Source organism: Perissodus microlepis, chromosome 15 (assembly GCF_051167445.1).
Source record: "Perissodus microlepis isolate ML-2025 ecotype Zambia chromosome 15, ASM5116744v1, whole genome shotgun sequence".
Lineage (NCBI taxonomy): Eukaryota > Metazoa > Chordata > Actinopteri > Cichliformes > Cichlidae > Perissodus > Perissodus microlepis.
The window spans coordinates 6,527,862-6,533,861 of record NC_140475.1 but is presented as its reverse complement, the minus strand read 5'-3'; positions in this window follow the sequence as shown (position 1 = coordinate 6,533,861).

The following is a 6,000-nucleotide window of genomic DNA, read 5'->3' as shown; positions in this document are numbered from 1 at the left end:
GTATCTGTCAAACACCAGGACAAGTACAAATTGCAGGCCTGTCTTCGAACAGCAGCACATTTGTGTGTGATATGTTTGTAATACAACGATTAGAGCCTGACGGATGGTGGAAGTTCTGGATTATGTACTTAACAAACCCTCCAGCAGTTAGACACTAAGTGAGAAAGATCAGCTTTGGCTAAAGAAATACTGGCATGCATTTTTGTTACAGATATAATAGAACAAACCGATTTTCTTAAATTAATAAATATAAATACGTCATGGTATCCTGTGCTACTCTCATTCTTTTGCTATTTAATCTTCAACACAATGCATAAAACTATAAAATGCTTTCTTAGTGATGATTATTATTTTCTATGAGCCATTATGAGGCACTTTAAGTCTTTTTTAAATAATTAAAATTAAAAGGGTAAACAAGTCTGAACTGATTGCACATAAATGAAATATTTCAAACCTCTTTTGGTTTAATGCTGATGATTAGCGCTTACCTCAAGCACCTCAAATTATTAAAGATTTCCTAAAAGCAATCAAAAATGAGTTCAAAATACAGAAACATGTTTAGTTATATATTCAACACATTGTTGGTGGTCCTTTTGAATGAATTACTGCTTCCGTACAGTGTGGTGTGGAGGCAATCAGCTCGTGGCCCTGCTGTGTTATTGAAGCCAGAATTGCTTTGATAGCCTTCAGCTCGTCTGTATTTTCTTCCTTGTAACAATACTCTGTAGATTCTCCGTGGGTCAACAAATCATTTGGTAGTAATTTTGGCACTGTCCTCATGGTAAAGGAAGTCAGCATCTCTATAAAGCTTTTCAGCAGATGGAAGCACGAAACACTCTAAAATCTCCTGGTAGACGGATGCATTGACTTTGGATTTAATAAAACAAGCCACCCCAAATCATCACAGACTGCAGAAACTTTACACTGGATACAAAATATACTTTGATCTGAAAATAGGACTTTGAACCACTAAGCAACAGCTTGGTTCTCTTTCTCCTTAGCTCAGGTAAGACACCTCTGACACTGTCTGTGGTTCAGGAGTGGTTCGATATTATGTGTGACAGGAATGTGACAGGTGTAGCCCCCAGAAACTACTCCTGGTGAAGCTTTCAAAGTTCTTGAATTTGCTTTTCTTGTCAATCCTCTCAAGGTTTTGGTCATTCCTGTTGTATTTTCATCTTTTTATACCAAACTTTCTTTTTCCAGCCAACTTTCCATTGATCTGCTTCGATACAGCTCTCTGTGCACAGCCAGCCTTTTAAGTAATGATTCTCTGTGGCTTACTCTCCATCTGGAGGGTGTTGATTGACAACTATCAAGCCAGCAGTCTTCCACATGATTGTGGCTGCATCTACTGAACTAGACTGAAAGATAAAATGTATCGCTACAAGGCAACAAAATGCAAATTCATTATATTGTGGGTAATAAGTGGTTTTAGAAATAGCCCATCACTCTATATATGAATAGTAAATATTAATTAAAAATGTAAATATAAGTAAACTGAAAAAGATTTTACCTTCTTTTGATTCTCTAGCCCATTTTCTCTGTCTATATATAGAATTTCCTAAAGTACATAAGCAATGTTGGGCAATGCTAGAAGCTAAGCTAGAAGTGGCCAAGGGTAAGCAGAAACACTCATGGTTCTAGAGTCTGTCGAGGACTTAAGCAAAAATTCACAGGGGGCCCCACCACCCAAAGTTCAGCATCATTATATTATAAATAATAAATTGTATAACTTTACCCTTTTCTGAAGAACCAAGAACAGCACAAGAAGGAGTAGCCTGCAGACCGGTTTGTACACTGCCTCCATCAACCACAGATGCTCTCTGCAGGTAGACATGCCGTCTGCAGACTGTCCCCGCGCTAACATGCTGAACCCCAATTTCAGCAAAAACACCCCGCCTACTTCGACAAAGTAAAACAGCGAATCTGACGAGCTGTTCCAACAAGTTTCTTTGATTTACAACAGCTGTGTTTCCTTATATTAAGGGTAAGCTGTCTAAATGTGTAAATGTTAAACTCATTTGTGTTAGGACAGCTCAGGTTACGCATCATTCATTCTGCAGATAGTTGTTTTATTACATTTTCATAATGTAAACTAAAAGGCTGATTTTTTTTATTTCTCATTTTGCAATAGTACAGTATTATTGTGATACTACAACATTGTGGAACAGGTATTTGTAACACTGTGAAACTGTTCACCCGCAAATGGCAGCTGTGATGAACTACTCTGTCAACCTACATGCTGCACAGCTTTGGAAACAATGGACTGTGCTTGTCAAACTGTAAAAACTCTTTCTACATTGCCTCAAAAGCCATTTTCTGTTAATTTGTCGTGATAAACACCTGCTGTCAGGTGGGTCAAATGCAAACACGTTTCCCAGATTGCAGTTGTGCTTTAAATTTTAGCAACAAAACAAACAGTAATTCACCCGTTAGCCTCTGCGATGGTTTTTATATTCAGCTCAGTTGTGACTCACCTTCAGTCATGTTTTTCATATGTAGCCATATTTCATATCTGTGTTCTCAGCTCTGTTTGATTTATACTTTCTGGTTTTCCCGTCACAGCACAGATGTGACTATAACTCATCACACGGGTGCGTGTAAACTTTAATCCTGAGGTCATCTTCTCAGATAATCATGCCATTTCCTCTGTTTTTCCCTGACCAGGTTTCACTCAGGTTTAGTGATGACACATCACAGCTGGTGCGATGTTTTTCTTTTTTCTTTTCTTTTTTTCATCAAAGCATCCGAGCAGTGGGCTCATCATTCACCACAGATGGAACGAATCAACACAAACACACGATGGCTATCTGCAGTACATCATACATAGACACACGAGGATAAAAAAGCACACCACTGGGTCAGAGTGAACAAACAACATTCATTTTAATGAACTGAACTTTTTCATACAGCAGCAGGGAAAAGGCTTTTTGAGGCCTGTCATATGAATTTAGCAGTTCCATAGAAAAAGGACTGTGCATACTGACAGGGTCAAAATAGCTGTGTGATTTTTAATAAGCCTGAGAATAATTTTTTAAAAGATGTTAAAGGTGGTAAGAGCCACTTCAGACAATTGCATTTTATGTGTACCAAGACATGCCAGTGATGGTTATTTGCTTTCTGTGGATTCATTTGAAAAAAATCTGTGATTTTAATTGGTTTCTGATTACATGCACATGACACCTTTAAAGCCGTTACATATATGGCCAGTCAGTTATTTATATTAATATTACAGACAAATTTTATCTATGCGCATCTACTGAAATGATTCTGTCTCTCTGATGAAATTAAGCCCAGTATTTACTCTTTTATAATCTCATATAGCGTACTGTAAGCATATGTTTGACATTTCTGGTTATGTCAGGGACACTCTGTTAAATTAAATTAAATTACATTTTATTTATATACAGCATCAATTCACAACAACATACTTTTCACTGTAAAGTAAAGACTCTACAATAATATTGAGAAAGTTCCAACAATTAGATGACCCCCTCTGATTGAACACTTAATGACAGTGGCAAGAAAGAACTGTTTTAACAGGAAGAAACTAGGCTTAGGGAAGGGTAACATCTTCCACTAATATGTGGTGGGGTGAGGGCAGACATAGACAGCACAGAGCAAAGAGAGACCTAGGATAAAACATTAATCAGTCACTGATTCAGCCCTGCCTTGTTGGAAGTGCACGTTTGGGCAAATTATATCAGTTATAGTCTTTTCTAAATAAATTAATCAAAATAAAGTTCCCATAAAGATATCTGTCAGAGTCTGGGTAATTAAATCCGACATAGGAACATACTAAAAATCAATGATAAAAATTTCTACTTAATTTAATTTACTTGATTTTTTATTTTTAAGGCAGCAGTTTGTTGAAGCTAAACACACAGACTTCTCATTGAATCAGATACAATCTACAAAAATAAAATAATACATTTAATTAAGTTGGTGTGTGACCATGTCTACAAAGTAAGTAAGTTTTATAGACGTTCATAAATTTTTGCTGCCATCGAGTAAACATCTGATGGCATGGTCTGACACTTGTATGAGGTTTTGAAAAAAATGTATAGGTGATGACAACCATGAAAGTCCGGGCTTCTAAAAAAAACACAAGAAAATGTTGTGAAACAGATCATGTTGCATGAATCCAGTGGAAAAGTTCCTGCAGCCAGTGAAGGCAGCAGTATTTTATTGTCTCATTTGGACCTTACAGAGTTAAAAATGTGTGTGTGTGCGTTTGGTCATTGCATCTTTGTGTGAGGTGATTAGAAAGAGGAAGGTGACAGAAAGGATTTATTGACGGTTCACTTTCACATAGAGTATCTGGCAGCCTTGTTTATGTCCCTCCAGCCTCAAGTAAAGATTGTTTTGACTCTGCGCTAATAACGACTCTAATTTACACCACAGAGAAATGTCACCAGCAAATTAATTTGTGAACACTGCGTGCTTGTTTGTGACTGACCAGGCATGACTGTGAGTGACCTGGCGTGAGGCGATGTGAGAATCAGCAGCAGATCTTACAAGACAAAGCAATATATGTGATATAACTTGTGGTTTTTGCTTATATTTTGAATTTAATTCGGTTTATTTCATGCAGGCATGACAGATTAGAGCAGAAATATTAATCTTTCCACTCTCCCTCAAAAGTTGCTGACTTACAAAAGCAGCTTTTATAAGCTTAGATGAGATCAAGACAGACAAATGTGCCCAAACACAAAAATAATCCAATCAGCTGACAAACTTCTGGAGCCACAGACGGCCAGAGTGTTTCCCGCACGATCTGATATCGTTGTGTTGGTGTTGTTCCCAGATCAACATAGTAAATGTTGTTCCAGGATCAACATTGCAAGTGACCAATCAGAATGTTGTGACGTCATACTTTTGCGACTTCGGGAAAAACCGCAGTAAAACAAAAAACTGTACTTAAGCTGTGAGAAACCGCCTCTGTCCGCCGATCAACGGACCCTGACCCTAACCCTTTAATAAACACTAAGCAGAATTGATATTGTCCTTGCAACATTGGAATTTCATAAATGCACAAATGGCTTGGCGCGCCAACGAATAACGTCACAACAATGTGATTGGTCACTTGCAATGTTGTTCCAGGAACAACACCAACACGACGATATCAGATCATCCATGTTTCCCAGTGTCCACGCTGTTACAAATGACATTCACTGACATTCTTAAGTCTTGAACTTAAATTTCATATAAAAGATGAATGTAGTCTTTGTTATAACAATTAGTGCTGTCAGCGTTAATCTTGTTAAAATTACGTTAATGCCATAACCGCATTAACCGCATTAAATCTCCGTTAGCAAGCTAACGCGGATCGCCCCGTACCAGGGGCTGCATGGCGCTAACGCGTTAACGAGCTAACCGCGCTGACGCATTGGTGCCATGCAGCCCCACGCACGGGGCGATCCGCGTTAAATCACTATTGGAGATTTGGCACGTTAATGCGGTTGTGGCATTAACCGCATGGCGTTATTTTAACGAGATTAATGGTGACAGCACTAATAACAATTGATTTTTACTTCAGATAATGACATTAAAAGTGCTCCAGGAATACCATAAAAACAGTCGAGACATCCAATTCAGTTAAAAAAGCATCCTCAAATAAGAGGAGGTAAAGCCTAATAGACTGCTAATGGCTACAGCTGCTTGTACTGGCTAAAATGTTTGTCGAGGAAATCACTCCACTAAATTTAAGCCCGGAAAATGTAAACACTCCAGTTAAAACATCTTCAGCTCAAAGACAAGTAAGAACAGAGACTGCGGCTGTTTTCTGTTCACTGTAAAGTTCAGCATTTTAGCATGAGAGTCTGAAGGTGCTAACTTGCTTTTGGATTGTGCCTCAAGTGGACATCTGAGGAAGTGCAGGTCAATGTTAGCTCAAAGGCTGCCACTTGGCCATAACCCTCAAAAGGCTTTTAAAAGGATTTTTTTTTTTTTAATGACATGTGGACAAAAGAGCCACACTTCTCAAATGTTTGTTAG